The 20,803-nt window shown below is 41.4% G+C and overlaps 2 protein-coding genes across 11 annotated transcripts in view; both read left to right on the top strand.

The window, feature by feature from the left end:
• The window catches only part of LOC109417649 (uncharacterized), a 696,771-nt gene that overhangs the window by 308,000 nt on the left and 367,968 nt on the right, over positions 1 to 20,803 (top strand). The window lies entirely within an intron of this gene.
• The window catches only part of LOC109417651 (protein mothers against dpp), a 137,085-nt gene that overhangs the window by 46,904 nt on the left and 69,378 nt on the right, over positions 1 to 20,803 (top strand). The gene's annotated exons all lie outside the window — the stretch shown is intronic.

Raw genomic sequence — 20,803 nt, 5'->3', positions numbered from 1 at the left:
AATCGTTGTTGCTTTGTCGTGTGCGAAACAGAAGCTAGCAGGGCAGAGCGTTGTGATGAATTTAATTGAACCACCTATTTTTAAAACTTTCGTCTTCGTAATAGTAGCCGCGTCAGATGTAGAGCTGCGACAAAGCCGAGACATCAGTCAGCATCAACGATTGAGTGAGTGACACTATTCGGCTCAGCGGCTGTCATGACGGGTGTACGTACAGACAGAGTTTCGGTGCGGTAGCGTTTGTCGGCGGCCTTTTCTACAGCTCTTTTTCCCTACATACCTAGATCAGAGCGGCAGAGACAGAGGTCCTCTTGGATAAGTAGAGTACATACAAAAATTCGATCGACTCAGCAGGACGCGCACTACGCGCGTCCATTAGTCTGCCCCATGTCATGTGGATGCGGCTAACTAGGGTAATGTGTCGGATAGTTGACTTGAACATTTCTCGATAGAACTCAAACGAATGTGTTTTACCGGTTAGACTAAGGCCTGAGTGTCCTCTGATGTACGTAGGAGTCGTCTCCAGTCTACTTGGTCGATGGCTGTGTGTCTCCACTCCAGTTTCGCACTCTGTCAAGGATCCGCAAATCGTCCTCCACTTGATCGACCCACTTAGCTCGCCTCGCACGACGTCTTCTTGTACCGGTCGGATGGCTCTCGAGAACCATTTTATTCGGGTTGCTATCCGACATCCTAGCGTCTTGATTTTCGCGGTATGGACGATGGTTGGTTTTTTCAGCAGATGATGCAGCTTGTGGTTCATTCGCCTTCTCCAAGTCCCGTCTTCCATCTCCACTCCGCCGTAGATGGTACGCAACGTCTTCCATTCGAAAACTCCAAAGGCGCGTCGGTCCTCTGCACGTAGAGTTTATGCTTCGTGCCCATAGATGACTGCCGGTCTTATCAGCGATTTGTAGATAGTTAACTTCGTGTGACGGCGAACTTTGTTCGATCGTAGAGTTCTGCGGAGTCCAAAGTAAGCTCGACAATGCGTCTCTGAATTTGTATGCTGGTATAGTTGTCGGTGGTTACCAGTGAGCCCAAGTACACGATTTCTTCAACCGCCTCGATTTCATAACCGTCGATAGAAATTCTGCGTTGCGGGCGCGGTGATTCTTCTCCGGAGCCCTTTGTCTTCGACAAATTAATGTCTAATCCGATTCGCCTGGCTTCACTATTTAGTTGGATATACGTTTCCGCCATCGTCTCAAATTTACGAGCTATCTAATATTAATATCATCGGCAAAACCAAGCAGCTGAACGGACTTCGTGAAAATCGTTCCACTCGTGCTTATTTCCGCTCTCCTTATTACACCCTCTAAAGCAATGTTGAACAGCAAGCACGAAAGACCATCACCTTGCCGTAACCCTCTGCGAGATTCGAAGGGACTCGAGAGTGTCCCTGATACTCGAACTACACACATCACTCGATCTATCGTCGCCAAGATGAATCGTATCAGTTTATACGGGAATTCGTATTCGTGCATAATCTGCCATAGCTGGTCTCGATCGATTGTATCATACGCTGATTTAATATCGATAAACAAGTGATGTGTGGGCACGTTGTATTCGCGGCATTTCTGCAACACCTGGCGGATGGCGGACATCTAGTCTGTCCGTTGTAGCGCGTTCACCCATCAATCCAGCCTGATATTGCCCCACAAACTCTCTTGCAAGCGGTGATAGACGGCGGTATAAAATTTGAGAGAATATCTTGTAGGCAGTGCTCAGTAGTGTGGCGCGATAGTTCCCCAATCCAGCTTGTCGGTCTTTTTGTAGATGGGACACACGATACCTTCCATCCATTCCTCCGGTACTGCTTCCTCCTCTTAAATCTTGGAATGACCCAGTGTAGTGCTCTCACCAGTGCTTCTCCACAGTATTTTAGTAACATCGTATTCAAATACCTTAAGTCCAGTTTTTAGAGAATATAAAACATTCAAACCGGTAGGGGGCTTGCGTAAGTATTTATGGGGGGAGGGGGTTTTGAGATATCTTACGCATCATTAAAAAATATTTGTTTGTTTTCCTTGTTGGCTAGACACAGAGACGGGGTCTAAAATAATTGAATTTTGTGTTACATTTTATTTGAATTAACCCTTATGGAGTGAGCTAAGCAAGGGAGGACAAACATATAAATCCGGAGTTTGTATTGAAGTGTAATCGGACAAACGTCGCGTTCTGGCGGGATTTGAACCAAAAATTTCGTATTCGCTAGACCGGCGCTTCAACCAACTACGCCACAGAACAAGTAACGATGCTGCGGAAAAGAAAGCCAAACTGACTCCGAGCCCACACCATGAACACTACTTTTTCACAAATTCACCTCTCTTTCGGCATCTAATCCACAACACATCCGCGTTGGTCTAACTACAAGTCAGAGCGGATTGTTTTTTTGTGAAGCCGAGACTTTCCCTCGCATTCCGCATACCTAGCCATCAAGCAATCTGTTTGTTGGTGTCTAATTTATTATGCGTCGAGAGCTCGGTCGCACGCTTGACGACTAACTGTGCCGATGCGGCGCAAGCTACATACATTTATTTGTTCAACATCATTAAGACAAGACATAATCAACAATAGTACGCCACAATTCGCCTTAACGGAGGCTCTCTGAGAGAATTGCGCTGTGCGTGAAAACAATTTTTTTTTAACATGGGAATGGATAGAAGCTGCATTTTCAAATGCTTCTAATTCTTTATAGAATTTTTTTAAGCAAAATGTTCTTAATGTTATCGAATGAGATTTTGATACTCTATATTATAGACATAACATTGTGATTTAAAAACTTTTTGTCTAAAACCAGTTAGCGTGTAGCTAATTGAAAGTATATAGCAAAACATTAACACTTTTTTCAATCTGAAGTCCCTAAAATATTTTAGAAGCATTTGAAAATGCAGCTCCTTTCCTTTCCCATGTTAAAAAAAATTTGTTTTCACGCACAGCGCAATTCTCTCAGAGAGCCTCCGTCAAGGCGAATACTCGGTTTGTGGCTGCCGCTCTCCATCCTCGGTCGTGCCCAATGCTCACCAGGTCACGCTCCACCTGGTCCGCCTATCGTGCTCTCTGCGCTTCACGCCTTCTTGTGCCAACCGGATCAGTTGCAAACACCAGCTTTGCAAAGCTGGTCCGGTTGTTGTTCGGCATTCTTGCAACATGCCCTGCCCACCGTATACTTCCGGCGTTGGCCACCTTCTGGATGCTGGGTTCGCCGTAAAGTGCAGCGAGCTCGTGGTCCATCCTTCTCCGCCACACACCGTTCTCCTGTACACCGCCGAAGATCGTCCTTAGCACGCGTCGCTCGAAAACTCCGAGTGCTTGCAGGTCCTCCTCGTGCCCGTAGAGGACCACCGGTCTTATTAGCGTTTTGTACATGGTGCATTTAGTGCGAGGGTGAATCGTTTTCGACCACAGTTTCTTCTAAAGCCCGTAGTAGGCCCGACTTCCGCTGATGATGCGCCTCCGAATTTCACGGCTCACGCTGTTGTCAGCCGTCAGTAAGGATCCGAGGTAGACGAATTCCTCCACCACCTCGAAAGTATCCCCGTCTATCGTAACATTACTACCCAGACGGATCCGGTCGTGTTCGGTTCCGCCTACCAGCATGTACTTTGTTTTGGAGGCATTCACCACCAGTCCGACCTTTGCTGCTTCGCGTTTCAGGCGGGTGTACAGTTCTGCCACCGTTCCAAATGTTCTGGCAATAATGTCCATGTCGTCCGCAAAGCACACAAATTGTCCGGATTTTGTAAAAATCGTTCCCCGGCTGTTGAGCCCGGCTCGTCGCATCACACCTTCCAGAGCGATGCTGAAGAGTAGGCTTGAGAGTCTGTCACCTTGTCGCAGTTCCCGGCGAGATTCGAATGAACTGGATAGTTAACCCGAAACCCTTACGCAGTTTTGCACATCGTTCATCGTTGCTTTAATCAGTCTAGTCAGCTTCCCAGGAAAGCCGTTTTCGTCCATGATTCTCCATAGCTCTGCGCGGTCACAAGCTAGGATACAGTGATATAATTGGAAGTGCCGTATTTATATTTAAATGGGCTCCATGGGATTATCAAGTGGTTCAGAGAGACTTCAAAGGGATTTCAGGGGGGGCTTAAGAGGATTCAAATAGCTTGCAAAGGAAGTTTAGGGGGTTTCAGAGGCGTTTCGTAGACATTCAAGGAGTGTGAGAGTGGTTATAGGGCGAGGACCACTCGGGAAACTGGCTAAGCGCCAGCATGCTACCGTGATGGACTCTCCAAAGCGAGTCATCGATGTTCGTTGCTGCAGGCTACGCAGCTAACCTTGTGGGTGCGATGTGCACTAGCCTCTCTCTGAAGCAATACCTTCTTGGTGGTTCCGGAGAGACGTAGGGTTTGGCGACCATAGGAATGGTTTAGTGGGTACGAGGAGAGAGTAGTCCTGGATTTTACTTTTGTTGTAGAAGACGGCCTGTCAGACCTACACTACCCTAACCTTCTGTTAGGGTGTCTGTTAAGCAGATTATCCCCCTATGGTTTAGGAGGGAAAAAAAAGAGTGGTTATCGGGGACTGCAGAGGTTGATCAGGAGGATTTAGGAGGCTTCAGAAGAGTTCCAGAGGGTTTCTCAGGAGATTCAAAGGGCTTCCGTATGGTTTTGGAGTTTCCACAGGCGTTTCAGATAGCACCAAGAAAGACGTTAAAGGAAATTCCAGCATCGTTACAGGAGGCTTCACATGTGTTTCATGGGTTTTCAGAAGGTTTCGGAGGACCGCAGGAGGTTTAGGTTGCAGAAGCTTTTCAGAAGGATTAGGGAGTTTCAGACGAGTTTCGGGAGGTTACAACAAGATTTCAACAGCATGTGTTTTGAGGAGCTTACGAGGGTAAGATCAGAGTTTCAGAGAGTTGCAGAAGGTTCATTTGAGTTTAAGAAGTCTTTCAGAGACTTTTCAAGGAATTCCAGTTTGTTCGTCTGTCTCATGAATATCCGTGAGCTTTCCGCATCGTCTATATTGAATATTGGGGGTATCGGGAAGATGAAGGTGGCACAAAAGGATGCCATGGATAACTAAGGACAGACTTGTTAGAATCCCAAAATGGCCGCCACAATGGTCGACTTTGGCATCTACTCACGATTTCGAAAGCACAAATCTCTTCGTAAACATAACCAGCAAACCCGAGTTTCTTATTTTAAGCTTATTACAAGTGAGCAAGAACAGAATAATAAAATGCACTGTTGTTTGAAGCTTGCTTCTTGAGATTTGTGCGTCCGAAGTTCTTATGCACTGTTGAAGGATTTCAAGACGTTTGTCCTAAAATGGGATTCACGGGATTATCAAGGAGTTCCATGTGGTTTCAAAAGATTGAAAGGGCTTTCAAAACAGGTTTAGGGGATTCCAGAGGCGATTCAAGAGGCTTCAAGAGGATTTCATGAGTGTTCAGAGCTAAATTCAGGGGCTTTACAAGGTCGTTTGAGAGAGTTTTAGAGGAGTTTCATGGGGATACAGGTGGTTTTGTAGAGGTACCAAGAGGCCGCAGAGGCTTTTCTGAACCATTCAGAGGCCTTCAGAAGTATTCCAGGATGTTTCTCACAAGATTAGAAAAGCTTTTAAAGAATTTACGGGATTCCACTGTAGTTTAAAGAGGCTGCAAAAGGAATGTAGGAGGGCGTTTCAAAGGCGTTACAGGAGGCTGTAAGTATGTTTCACGGAGTTTCAAGAGGTTTAAAAATTGTTTCAGGGAATCGCAGGGAGTTTAGGTTTCAGAGGCTTTTCAGGAGGATTTAAGAGAACATGAGTTGGATCTGATAGAGGAGTAGCCTAGGAGTATCTACTAACCCTCTAAGGCACTTGGGAAAATGGTACTGCATATCGAATGAAAAACATTGTTTTCCCAAGTTATTCTCATACAAACTTTGAAGTGCTTGTGCATTCTCAGTTTCCATCCAAATGAGTTCATGTTTTGGGAGGATACATAAAACCTTGTTACGAATCGAATAGTATTAACGAGATTTTTAGCCGTAGGCTACTAGTGCATCTCGGGACCCACGCTTTACTTCCCTTCCGAAGGAAGAACTCACATTTTGTAAGTTTGTCGGGAGTGGGATTCGATCCCAAGTCCTCGGCGTGATAGTCAAGTGTTCTAACCATCACACCAGGTCCACTCCACGGCGAACGAATCGAATAAGCGATATGAAGCAAAAACGATTTTTTGAACCACGTTACTATTTATGCAGTCTGGCGAATAGATTTATCGGAGCCAATTGAAGTTGACCTTTCGAGAGAGTTTGAATACGAGGGGAGTATTGTATCCGTAAAGATAATGAATTTATGTTCTGAAAACACAAAATCTGTCGAAAGCTTGAACTGCTTTCATGAAACTTTTATTCATCCCTCTAACCCCCATCCTGAAGCTTGTGAATACCATCATAACACCTCCGGAAACTCACTGAAACCTTATCAAACACCACATAAATCCCTCCCAACCTTTTGATATCCCCTGGCGCCCCTTTGAATCCCTCTGAACCACTCTAAAACACTGATAATTTCTGACTACTCTTTGAAACTCTACTGAAACCTATCAAGCCTCTCATTAACCGTTATGTGTGCGACAAATTTTTTGCTTTATTTTACACCGTGCTTTTCAAATGGGCGCTGGGTACCCGGGTACCCTGTCGGCCACATAAGGGTTAACAGCTCTAAAATCCCCCTCAAACATCCCTAAAAACCTAGAAATGCATTTTTGATTGAATTGAAAAAAGTTATGGCAGTCAATGTGATATTTAAAAGGGAATAGTTCGACAGTGGATTGAGAAAAATACTAGAAGTGAGAAAACATTTAAAGAATGGACGAGTTTTCGTATCTTTGAATAGACAAGGTTTAATAAATATTGTGTTTGGGAATTCCTTAAGGACAGACTTGTTACAATCCCAAAATGGCCGACTTTGGCACCTACTCACGATTTCGAGGGCACAAATCTCTTCGTAAACAAAACCAGTGCTCCTGATCTTTTTATTTTAAGCTTATTACAAGTGAGCAAGAACAGAATAATAAAAGGCACTGTTGTTTAAAGCTTGCTTCTTGAGATGTGTGCGTCTGAAGTTCTTATGCACTCTTGAAGCGGGATTTCAATACGTTTGTCCTTAAAATTATGCTATAAATATTTGACACTTAAGTACAGGGGATGGCCAAAATGTTTGGGATAGGCAACTTTTTTTCCACCACAAAAAATTTCAACATGCTATAAATTTTCATAGAGTGCATCGAAAAATCTCAAATTTTGACTGTTTGTCAACCTATTATATGTGCATCATTGGTACAAATTTGGGCTCGATTTGATTAATCTTTCGCAAAGTTAGAACCGTTCAGGTAAAACACTATTATTTAGACAACTAATTTTGAACTATCATATCTCGGAAACCAGAGAACCGAATTGAATGAAATTTTGAACGTACATTAACAATATGTTAATGCTTCATAAATAATTAAAACATAGGTATTTTTGAACGTTGAAAAAAGTTATCATCAACCCTGTATAACTTACTTCACCATGAGAAAAAAATTACATGTCAAAACGTCGTATCAAGTATCAATATATTGTTGATAAACGTTGAAAATTTCATTCAATTCGGTTCACTGGTTTCCGAGATATGACAGTTCAAAAATTAGATGTTGAAATAATAGTGTTTTACCCGAACGGTTACAACTTTGCGAAAAATTAATCGAGCCCAAATTTGTACCAATGATGCACATATAATAGGTTGACAAACAGTCAAAATTTGAGATTTTTTGAAGCACTCTATGAAAAGTTACAACATGTTGAAATTTTTTGTGTGGGAAAAAAAGTTGCCTATCCCAAACATTTTGGCCACCCCCTGTACATTGTACATTACGCACATCTATATCAGCTGTTTACATTAATCCACAGACAAACAGACGTAACACTTCGAACATTTTTCGAATCAAATCATAGTCACGGAAACATGTTCGCCCAATGTTAAAAGGACTGAGTTTGGCCGACCGTCTACTAGGTGGCGTTAGTGGGCAAACGTCAAACTCGAGCAAAAACGATGCGAGCGCTACGGGTGGTTAGTTGGCCTACTATCATATTTTCAAATAGACCGTTAAATCGGTGTACGATGCAAAATATCAGAGTGTTACGTCTGTTTGTCTGTGATTAATCGATAATAGTTGAAACTCGGATTTGTAATAAAATTTTCAGAGATTGTTTAACATTTTATTAGCAACATTTTCAGAACCAAAGTCAACAATCGATCGAATTCCTAAACTGAAAACACAACTCCTTAAAAGCACAAAAATAATTCCCACATGGCTTGGTCAGCCAAAGCAAAATCAAGAAATTGACAAAAATAATAATAGTTGTTTGAAAAATTTCCAAAAAACAATATCAGTTTCGTACTGGGAAAAACTTGAAAATTAGAAGACATAGAATGTTGATCAATTGGCAAATTGAGAGATGAAGTTGTGAAAAAAAATTGCGTTGAGGTGGGATTCGAACCCACGACTCCGTGTTCGCTAGACCGACGCTTTAACCAACTAAGCCACAGAACAAGTTTTTCACAATTTCATCTCTCAATTTGCCAATTAATTAACATTCAGTGTTTTGTAATTTTCAAGTTTTTCCCAGTACGGTTCGACGTACCTACAAATTTGTACAAGCCTGTAAAGGGCAACATAGACATGAATATAAGTTTCGATGTAAAAACATAGTTTATATTTGTAAAACCTATCTTGAAGATGTTTTTGAAAGCATTATTGAAATAATCATAACGAGTCCCTGGGCAAAATTTGTTGAAATTCCACACGCAATTTCTGGCGAATTTTCTAATGGATGTCTTGGGCGATTTTATGATGATTGTTGACTTCATTGGAGCATTTTTAGCCCTGGGCGAAAAAAATGTCTACTAACCACGTGTGTTGGAATTCAACAGCTCTGAAATTGTTATTAGTAATTTCAAACAAAGTAATTGCTAATTAAAACTCCAAAATTTTTTCTAATAAAAATAATTGAATTAGGAGCTGGGCGAAAGTAACTGATTATCCGATGAAATATTAAAGCGATCAACTATTGATAACTTTACCCTAACCTAGAGATACCTAGAACATGGGATGCGCAACGCATGATAGTGGGGCCAGTGGGGCACCGTTGCCGGCCTGCGAGCGCGCTGAGCTGCTTTGCCTGCGGTGTGTGCGCGCCGCGCGGTAGTGCGGTAATAAGCAAAGTACGCGTTTGCCTGCTGCTCGCGGAGGTCATTGTTTCTCGCCGCGAGTTTGGCAAATTAAGCCATTAAATTGTGGCAATTTGCTCACGTGAATTGCCCCGGTGGTGCTGCGGCTGCTGCTGCCGCCGTTTCTTTGCTGATTTGTGTTCTTTTGCGAGTTGAGTGAGGCTACTACTAAACGGTAACATAATATAGTGGGGTTTTTGCAAATGTTTTGTTTTTTTTTTCGTGGCTGCATTTTCTATGGCATTTGCGACGAGTCAGCTACACATCGAAAGATATCCCGTGGGAGAACGCTTTGCATACATTGTAAGCTGAAGATATTTTCACGGTTATCAGTTGATCCGCGTGGTGCTATTTCAGGAAGGTAAATGTGCTGCAGTTGGTGAGGAGGGATGGTGACGCGGGGGGAATTTATATGCGACTAAGTTGCATTTCTGACCGTAGGAATGACAAGATTTACGCTATTTGAAGTATTTCCTTCAGAACAATTTTTGGGAAGGCAAATGAATGTGTCTCAGTGAAATGTAATAAATTTGTCACATCGCGTACGGTTTGATGTTTTCTTTTTACAGCTCATTATGCTACAATCATTATAAATATATATTTTTCTCTTCTCTTTACAGGTATGTATACACAGTTTGGGAAAACGTCACATGATGGTATGGTAAATTCTTAATTTCAATGGCCAGAAGCTTTTTTTTTGGTTTGAATGTTATGGAAGTGTTGACTACCTAGAAATCGTAGATGTCGGAGAAACTACTTTCGAACTTGTAGACTATGAGAAACAAACATGAATCTGAAATCTGCATCTTAGTGATAGTAGAAGAATGGTTAACGATTCCACTGCTATCTCGAAAAGAAAAACTCAATCAAAATCGTCTCTCTGTTTCCTCTTGAGTCTTGACGAACGTCTTAACTCGAAAAGAGCTTGATTCTCAGATCGCTATCGCGTTTTCCCCAAAACGTAAAGTTTTAGACTTTAGTAAATCAAGTTATCTATTCAGTTTTATCACATCGATCATTTTATGATCTTTATTATCTTCTGTCACATTCTAAAAATATGTAGGCAGATTGATTTACTGACGGTAGCGTCACATCTCTAGCAACTCAAATACGAAAAAAAAAATCCATCGCAACCGTGCGCAGTCATATGCCTAACCCTGCAAACATGTGCCAATAAATCGTCTATTGCACCGGTTGGGCGACACTTCCAGCGAAGAATTACAGTTATCTTCGACGGAATCTGCGGTAAAACCTAGTTTTACAATCTGTAAACAACAATCTCCACCGAGATCACTTGATCTACACTGGGCGGTGCGTGGCAATTGCCCACCCCTTCTAGACCCACTCCGCCGTTCGTTACAACGCAACTGGTTCTAGAAAGAGAGAGAGGCTTTTATCAGCTAGGTACCCCCTTGCTGGTTCGGATCGGATCTCGCCATAATTTATAGGGACAGCGGGCAGCCCGGGGGAAAGCAAACATCGCATCGCCGGCTTGGGCCTGGGCCTGGGAGTGATCGACGCGAACACGCGAAAACCCATGATTAGTCGCGTTCATATCACAAAATTGTACGAGTTCATCGTGCAGATATGAGATGTTTATAAGAGCATAATTATCGTTAAACATATCGCTATTAGACGAATCCCATGGTGCGGGCTGGCTACAGCGGAGGTATCGAGCGTATCAAACCTAAGCGGGATCGATGTGCATGGCATTGCTAAACGGACTACAGGGCTGGTAGCGAGTTTACAATTTAGTTGTTTTTTCATTATCTTAATTCAAGTATGTATTACATAACTTGTGTTTTGGACAGACTGAAGACAACATTGAAAAAAAATGTCGCCTAACTTCCTTAGAAAGCAATTCAATATTTTGCACAGTTACGCTTATAATGTGACTGTTGGTTACGATTCTGGAGACAAATACCTCAACGAAAGCATTTTTTTTATTTGTATTAACGAGATTTTTAGCCCTAGGCTAGTTCATCTCGGGACCCACGCTTTACTTCCTTTCCGAAGGAAGAACTCACATATTGCGAGTTTGTCGGGAGTGGGATTCGATCTCAGGTCCTCGGCGTGATAGTCAAGTGTTCTAACCATCACACCAGGTCCGCTCCACAACGAAAGCAATCTAATTTGAGAAAATCACTATTTTCAGTCGCCTGTAAATTTGGACACTGATTATATGTTTTGGACACCCTCAGGTAAATATAATTTGGACAGGTACAATGGGTCGTATGAATAAAAGTAGCGACCCTTACTACTTAGACGTAAAGTCCACAGAGTTTACTGCATCGTTGCTATGAATAAAAAAATATTCGAACATGTATTTTCTTGAGTGTTTACTACATGCATGCAGTACTGCAGAACTGTCAAAACAAATCATTTATTCGTAATGTTGTAGCTTTTTACTGGAAGCATTCGAAAAGCAAGCATTTTCTCCAGGAAATCATCATGAGCTTTCTGAGGGTTTATCCCGGGATTTCTGCAGAAGTTTCTCCCAGGATATCTCTCAGGTGTAGTTGCAAGATTTCTCCTAGATTTTCTTCGGGATTCCTCATGAATTGTTTTCCGAAATTCTTTACGGAGTTCCTCCAGGAATTTTCAGGAAGTATTCTTCTCGGTATTTCTACACTACAGGAATCATTCTTGGGACATTCGATTTTCAAGAAGTTTTTCATGGGGTTTCTGAGAAGTTCACCCCACAATTTCTTTCGAAAGTTTTCGCGAAAGCGCCCCTAGAATCCCAGAGTTCCTTCTGCACTGTCTCCAAGAAATTATCGTGAGCTTTCGCCTAGAGTTTCTCCTGGGTTTTTATCTTAACGAATCTCGCGGGATTTCTCTTGAAGTTCCACTTGAAATTTCCCAGTGTTGCTCTGAGTTTTCCAGAATTAATCCTGGACTTTCTACCAAGATTTCTTCCAGGATACATTCAGGGTACCTTTTGGGATTTCTACAGGAGTTAATATTTCTCATAGAGCTCTAGTCGCGATTTCTTTTATTTTTTCCAGGTTTTTCTTTGCAGTTGTTTTTAAGATTTTTTCTGTGATCTTCCCGAGATTTCCATCAGAGATTTTTTTCCGGAATTACACCCAGTGTTCTATTTTGAATTCCCAACTTAAACTGTACCGGGATTCTTTTGGATGACCCTTTTGGGATTTCTTTAATAAAAACTTCCAGAGTTCTCGTCCGAATTTTCCACGAGTTTTTTCTCGGAATACACTGGAACCTCTTCTAATACTATGGACTGGGGATACACAAAATGAAAATGGGCATAAACTGAAAAAGGGCAGAAAAAGGCCATCTACTCAGTGGTTTGCAAAACACAGTGTAATTGGGCGATTATGTTTTCATGACGATGATTTGTTCCAAGTGATACGTCTGTTTGCCTGTGCCCTAATAAACCCCCTCTGAGGATCCCCCGAATCCTCCTGAAACCACCTAAGACGCACCTGAGACACCCTAAGCCCTCTGAGATACCCTGATATGTCCTTGAGTCTCCCTGTGTCCCTCTGAATTCTCCTTAGAATTCTCTGAATTTTGCTGAGATCACCTAAATCACACCTGAGACTCCTCCTACAACTCCCCTGAGAAACATTTAGACTCCCTGTAATGCTCCTAAAAACACCCGAATCAACCTTGAGATCTTCTCTTAAAACGCCTCTGGAGCAACCCCCCCCCCCTAATTTTCAGAGAACCATCAGCGACATCCCTGGAACTCCCTGAGTTTACCTCTGATACATTCAAAATCACCGCCACCGCAAACTTTGGGAGCAAATAGGGAAAAACCCCTGGATGGAGGTTTGGGAGAGAGAGTCATAGAGTTTCTCTTGCGGGATTCGCCTTGAATATTCCTTGCGGCGCTCTTCTTGAGACTTCCCCAGGAAATTCTCTCAGAGTTTTTGCAGAAGTCATTCCTGGGAATTCTTCTAGAGCTCCCCCAGGATTTCTTTAGTAATTCCACGAAATTCCACGAATTTTCAGCAGTAGTTCCTCCCGGCATTTCTTCCAAAGTTACACCTGTATTTTCTTCATGAAATTTCCATGAGATTTCTTGTAGAGTTTCTCCCTGGATTTCTACAGAAGTTTCAGTTGGTTTTTGGTATAGTTCCTAAATGTTCTCGCGAAATTTATTTTTCAAAATTTATATTTCTCTCGCAGTTTCACCCGAGACTTTACAGAAGATTCCTTCCGGTGTTGGTCCTAGGTTGTCTCTCAGAGTTTTTCTGAATTTACCCTGGCCGTTCTCCCTAGATTTTTTTTCTATTTTTTATGTCTGATAGATTTCTTCTCGTGATTTCTTTTACAGCTTTTTCCAACCTTTTTATCGTAGTTGTTCACAGGATATCTTGCAGTGATCCTTCTGAGATTGTTTTTCACAGATTTTTGTTTCTGGATTATTTCTATTGGTCCGAAATTCAGGGTGCTCCTTTTTGGAATTCCTTGAATGTTTACTCCTGACGAAGTTCTCACATGGATTTTCCAGGATTTTTTCTTGGAATGTTTCCTGCGATAACTTCCTGGGATTCCCGGAGAAATATCGGAAAGGATACAGGTACAATCTTGCGAAAAACTCCGCTTACGCCTATCGCAGAAATCTCGGAACAATTCCTGAGAAAAATTGAGACATCTAGGAGTTCTGGGAATAATCACGGGAGGAAATATTAGGAAAATTCAAGCAGGAACTCTGAAAACCTCCAAGAGAAATTTCTGGAGAAACTACGTGCGAAATCGCGCAAGGAAATTCAAGAGAAATATCGAAAAACTCTTAAAGAAATCCTTGAAAAAAAAAGGGTGCGAGCACTGGTTTTCGTCAGTCTAAGGGAAATAATTTTTATAAAAATAACAAAAAATCATTTGAAAACTACCAATATGTCAAATGAAAGGTTTCAATCTATAATTTATAGGAAAAATGCAGAAATCAAGCTAATACTTGATTTTTGTATTATAAGTGGCACTGACCAAAATAGAAGCATTGACGCAGTTTTGGCCATATTTTCAACATTGGTTTCTATTTTGATCAATCACGTGTATTTCTTATGGGAGTGGCCAAATTAGAAGCATCCTGGCCAAAATAGACATATGGGAGCTGATTTTTTAGGAAAACATATTTTTTTCTTCCATTTTTTAATCAAAATGTGTGATTTTCACAGCTGTAATCATCATTTTACAATAGGATCTACTAGTAAAAAATATATTTGAACCGATTTTGATCGTAACAGGCTGAATACAGCACTATGGCCAAAACTCCGGACTGGCCAAAACTGAAGCTTCTACCCTACCTGAAAGAACTTCTGCCAAAATTCGTAAAAATCACAATAAGCAATTGGAAAACTTTCCAGAAAATCAGTAAAAGAAATTCCTGATGGCAATTTTGAATTAATTTTGGAATGATTTTCGGGTGGAATTCAGAGAGAAACTTCGGAAGCATATCGAGAAAATCTTTGGAAGAAATCCCGGGAGATTATTTCGCAGAGAAAATTTTTGACAAACCTCTAGGAAAAAAAAAAAACATCTGATAAATTCAAGGAATACCTCACGGGGAGAATTCTATCTGAAACTGCGAAGGAATTATGGTAGGAATCCAAGGAGGAATGATGGATAGCATTTCGAAAGAAATCCTGAATGGAATGTTGAAGTGAATCTTGGATTCGATTTTCAATCGAATTTCAAAACAAATCTGAAAGAATTCCCAATTGAATCCTTGAAATATGAGAAATATTCATCGGAACTGCCAGGATAAACAGTACCAGTAGTTTTTGTTCAAGATTGTTGATATGCTACCGTAATTTCCACCAATTTTACCAAAATCTCTTCATCACTACACCACCAACACAGAGAACAGACCAGTCTAGTTTTAAAACATGTGATTTATTACTATTACTGATTGGACCCTTGAATGTTTTTCCAGCAATTAATTCAATAGAACTCTGAGGAAAGTATAAAAATATGTATTCCTTAAGTGTTTTTTTTTTGTTTTCGGAGGAGCTTTGCAAAAACAAATAATTTCGATACCTACTTCTGCATTGTTTTTGAAAAGTTTATTCATTATATAAAAGTTGAGTTATTTTTTTTAATTAGGTATATAGGTAGTTTCTATATTCCCTCCTGGAAAAACCTGGAAAATTATACTGTCTAGTCAGTGAGGTAAACGAAATAATTGAATGGGTGTTTCCCATGCTTGATAGTAATAGGAAGATGAACCTAACAGAGGTACAAATTCATCCTAATGACTAGGTCGTATACTTAGGACCACTACTGAGTCAAATTCCAAGCATCGCGCAATATTAATGTTGTTTGGAAAATCGACCCAATGCGAGATGGGTTTGTCCCAACTTGAAAACAATATGACAAAGATCATTCACCTCGCGTTTATATATTTTTAAGCCTTGCATTGCGATTTTCGAAGAGTAACTTCATTCACGAGTTGAAAAGTACGAAAAAAAAACTTAGCTTCTGTTTTGTCACAGACAAAAAGAATGTCGTGATTATGCCATTATCTGTAAAAGTTTGGACAAAAGATTAACCCGGCGCCTTCTTTGTCGTTTGTTGCGTGCCGTGTTTTGTCCGAAAATTCTCTATTCTGCTTGAGACTGATTCTGGATGATTCTGATGCGGCCCAATACCATAAAAGATAGTTTGGAATGATACTGCAAAAATCCGCCCAAAAGTTCCGTATGCTTCGTTTGTTTGGTGACCAGCAATAAAAGGGGCTACCCTGGTAACAATTTGATGCTGTACAAATGTTTTCCCAACTATTTTAAAGCAACCTTCTATTGGGCAATATTAGCTGAACACAAGAGAGACAATTCTTTGTTCAGCTCCTATAGATCTAATTTTGGTGATTCAATTCAACCTTCAGCTGATTTGAGGTTCATTGAAAGGCTGATTTAAGGTTTAATATGCGCTTAATCAGTATCAATCAAATTTGTTTATTGTGGTTAAGAAAACATTCAAACTTTCGTAAGCTTATTTTTTACCATTTGCGGTTTTCTATTTTTAGGAGAGATGTTTAGGAATGTATAAATTCATCTTTGGGAAAACTGGGAACTGAACTCGGCCCTCCTGATTTAATAACTCACCTTAGCATCTACACCCCACACAATTGAATACATATCTGGAAAACGAGAGCATTACTAGTTGTGTCTGAATTATCTAGCATACAAGCTGAACTAAGGCTGAAGAAGCTTTGTGTATTGTACGAAAAGATTGCTTGGGTCAGCTTTCAAAAATAATTTGATTGTAGGTTAAACAGCAGATGATTAATTCTGCATGTTGGTGTATGTTTTGAAGCTGGTTACACAGATGAATAATATTTTATTCTATGTATTGCTGAATAAAGAGGTTGATCAAGCCATACTTCAGACCGATATTCAGCTATAATTGTGTTTAGCCACTGACACTATTAACCAGCCAATGTTCAGTTAATACGCTCACTGTTCAGCATTCATTGTTTTAGTGACACACATAATCAAAGTTTCCATAAATTTATCGCCTTGTGTCAATTATTGCTATTACGGAAGCGATGCGCAACACTCCATCAATAAGCTTGCGATTCTCAATCTGCTACTTTTGGATGATTACGTACATTGAGAGGCCGAGAAGTAATAGTTGAGTGCAGAGGATGATTTCCAATTTGTTGGAGACTGATTGCAATTTATATGACCAAATGTATTTAAAACCAAAAAGCTTTTAGAGCTTGACTAGAGAGCTCAATACACGTGCCTCTGGAGCCGGCCTTCTGATCACTCGAAAAATATTGGCCATAGTTTCAGTGTGAGATCTGTCGATTTTATAAAACGGATCGTGAAACCTCGAAACATCTTCTATGCAGTTTTGATGCTTTATAAAGGCTTTTTTGAATGATTATTTGCTTGCAACCCACTAATATCTGGTCTGCAGATCCCGGAAAGGTTTGGGGTTTATAAGTTTCATTGCGCCTGATTCGCCTCAAAAAAGATTGCATAATACCTGCGAATAGAAATGAGTAGTAAAAAATCGTTCACAGAGTTAAAGGTACTGACGTTCGTATTCATCTGCTGGCTACATGATTTAACAACTTTTTATGAATAGGAAATCTCAAAAGTTTAGCCAATGCTTCCCCTCGCAATTCGAATGTTTCACTTTTCTGATATTTTCTTTTACCGGACAATCGTCCTTGACAAGTAATACCACCACAATTCATCTATGTGTCTCGTTCCATGAGCCGATCCCTGACATTGGTGACACTAAGTAGATTTCTGTCTTGTCTAAAAAAACACTATGCTATGGACTTGCTGCTGTCCTACAGTTTTAGAATAAATTTTAACCAAAAAAATCAAATATTCAACAGACCACAGTAGAATGACCCACTCCCAGCCCTGCAACATAGCTGCAACGCGATGTACGCGATTGACTTACTGCACATGCATTCGGGAACTGGATCGAAACGGTCCTGTCGCTGTCGTAGGAGAGAACAGTTGCAGTAGGCAAGCAGATACCAGCAAGATAGTTGCCGCAGCTGTTGGCTTGGCCTGTCCGTCCGTCGTACTACCAGTACTAGGAGGGTAGTACGATGTAGTGGAGAGGAGCTGTCAGTCCGTGTAAGGCAGTGCGCGCAGCTCGCCCAAAGTGGTGGCCGGCTAGAGCAATAAAAATAATAAATAATGTGCTAGATGTGAACAAACGCTCGCGCGTACTTACTCCAGAGCAGCAGCAGCAGCAGTTAAAGGCCTTTTTGTATCAGGGAGACGATGGGGGCTCGCGTTGTACAGCGTCGTCGTCGTCGGTTTGTTTATGTCCGATGATTATTTTTACGGAGTTTGAATATCCGAGCTAATTATAAATTGAGATAACATAAAACCGTTTAAAATAGCATTGTAACACATTGAAGCACCGATTGAGATCGGAATACCAAGTAGGGTAGAGTAGGCGCCACTCAATACGTGATCCCGTCTCGATCAAATAATAAAACCCTTATGGGCAATTTCAGTTTCGGTTCGATCGCTGACCAATTTAAGTAGGTCAGCGTCGGCCGTAGCGCAGCCATAGCTTCAAAATCGAACCGAACTAATTAAACATGGGATTGGCATTTTTGTGACACATCGTCCCTCAGAGTAGATTCAGAGCCCGGTATGGAGACTTGCAAGAGGAGGATGCCCGGCCGGCCAAGCCTAGATAATTGGATGACGATTGATTGAGTCAAAAAGCAGATATGTGTAGAGGCGTTGCTTGCTGGTGTAACAAGCAAGTACAAACTGGATTCGCACGCAGTTCGCCCGAAGTGCATCAATCTCGTTCACGAGGAGCGTGTAGGAACATGATATGCAACTAGTATAGTGCATACAGTTTAGAAGACTGGGGGCTCCAAGATCATTTGCCCACTTACTTGTGTACCAGTTTTGCTGTACGACGATGTATGACGTGCACTTACAGTTAAATCTGTCCAGATCAATCAAGTTCAATTGAACGGAGAGCGGATTTAATTTTGCACAGCAATGCGGGTTGTTTCATTTTCTTCTTCGTGGAATAACTCAGTGAGTGAGATGGAAACTGTTCTCAGCTTTGAGGTTTGTAAAGAAATGAAAGCTTCCGAAAGCCCATAATTTCTTGGATCAATCAGTTTCAGGTTGAAACAGACTCCTAGAAATGACCCTCTCGATGGTGGCTACTTATGGCGATCAAAGTCGATCAGCTGATACATATACACTGCAACATCCGTGGGTGCGTATCATGATCATCAATACCCTGCTGTCAGCACAGATTAGCCCTTTTCTTTTCCTTTGAAGGGATTTCTTCTGAAACATTGCATCCATGCTCACACGCTGTGGGTGATTTACTGAACTGCGATCGCCTGTCAAATCCAACATCCGACGATGGCCAATCAATTGCTATATTAGTGCCAATTTGAAATTCAATGTGCTACCGACTGGGCATGATGGGTGCAGCCAGGCCGTATAGGGTTGGTTATTGAATTAGTTGTAATGAAATGATTGACTCCGTGAATTACGTTGTAGCTACCAGCTAGAGGTATGCACTCACGGGAAAATTACACTCTATGCGATCCTCGTTGGAAGTTTTCTAGTGTTACGGGAATGAATGTTGTCGTGTCTGTCAAACAATGTATAAATGCAAAAAAGGTCAATTGGAAATGTAATCTCCAGATTTATAACTTAGTTGAGATGCAAGTTATGTGTCAGTGGGGATGTAGATCCCAAAAAAAAATAAGAAGACCTGCCTCGCAGATCTTGCCGAGGACATTTATTAACGTAACATTTTTAAAGGGGCAGCTCTGCCATGTCATCTAGCAATTTAAATGATCGATGATCATCAGCTTTGCAGTACTTCCTACATTCTATGATAAATCACCCATGTTAAGTCTAGTTGCCTACGAAGAGTACGACCCGAGTATGACTTAATCCTAATCGCAGTTTGCTTCCACACCGAAATAACCAACATTATGCACATGTTCGCTCCAGTCGGCAGCATTCGTGGTGTAAAACCCGGTCCGTGGCGCCAACATACTTTGATCACCTTCACCGAAAAGAGCGTGCTTGTCGATGCAGCAGTTACCTACTACCAATGGAAAGCAAGAAGGAGGAAAAACCCGAACCCGGATCGGGCCAACAACAGGTCCAGACGATCATCCGCGCACCTTCACGTTGTTGTCATCGATGCTTTCTTACCGTTACGGTTGTTCGCGCAAAAAGGCCAACGGAGCGGACAGTGTCCGACCCGTATAAGGAGGGCCGTCGCGCTGCTTCACCACCAACCACAACCGTTTTGCGATATCTGATAGTGGCTAAAGATGTGTTTCCTTGGCGAACCGCCGTCAAAGGAAAACAGTTCCTATCATTTCCCATAAGCCAGCAGAAGCACATAATAACACGTTTTCCACGCGCAATGCCGCGATTCTCTGTAAGCGATTACTGAACAGCGGCGCTGCGTTTTATTCAGATCAGGCAAACCAAGGTACCAGCAGAGGTACGTGAGGATATCTAACCAAACGGGCTGCTCTAGGTTTACAATTGTCTCATTTCTCTACCGCGCGCGTTCACTGTGGCACTTGACAGTGGAACAAATGGCCAATTATTTCATTACAAGTCAATTGATCGTGTAGTAGTGCTTCGTTTCATTATTCGATCACATTTAATAAGGAGGACACTGGTCAATAACTCAAGGAATATGTAGTTTCATTGTTAAATATTTCCACGAGCATTTCGCTTGAATAGAATCATAGTGTGAATAACATAGCTGTATTTGAGATATGAATGTCTGCTCAGCTGCAAGTTCTATGTATAGGCGGCTGTGCCTTAGTTTATATGTGGCTACATGTGGTTCTTTTGCTGGAGTTCTTTAGTTATTATCACTAAATGACTAAAGAACTCAACACTAAAAATATACTTTAATCATTGTACGAAACCACACGTTCAATTATTGCGACATTTGTGCCCATTTCTCAAGTAATCACTAAGCTGTTAAAAAGGTATCAAGTCGGTTCTGTTGGAGCGGAGAGGGATTCTATCGCGACACTGGTTTTACAGCAGATCGAAAGTCGTTGTTTTGTTGATCAGCTTGAACTAAAAGATTTTATTTAATTTCAATTTACTTATTCTTATTA

This window comes from Aedes albopictus, chromosome 2 (assembly GCF_035046485.1).
Source record: "Aedes albopictus strain Foshan chromosome 2, AalbF5, whole genome shotgun sequence".
Lineage (NCBI taxonomy): Eukaryota > Metazoa > Arthropoda > Insecta > Diptera > Culicidae > Aedes > Aedes albopictus.
The sequence above is the reverse complement of the archived record's forward strand: the minus strand, read 5'-3'. Positions and strand labels throughout refer to the sequence as shown.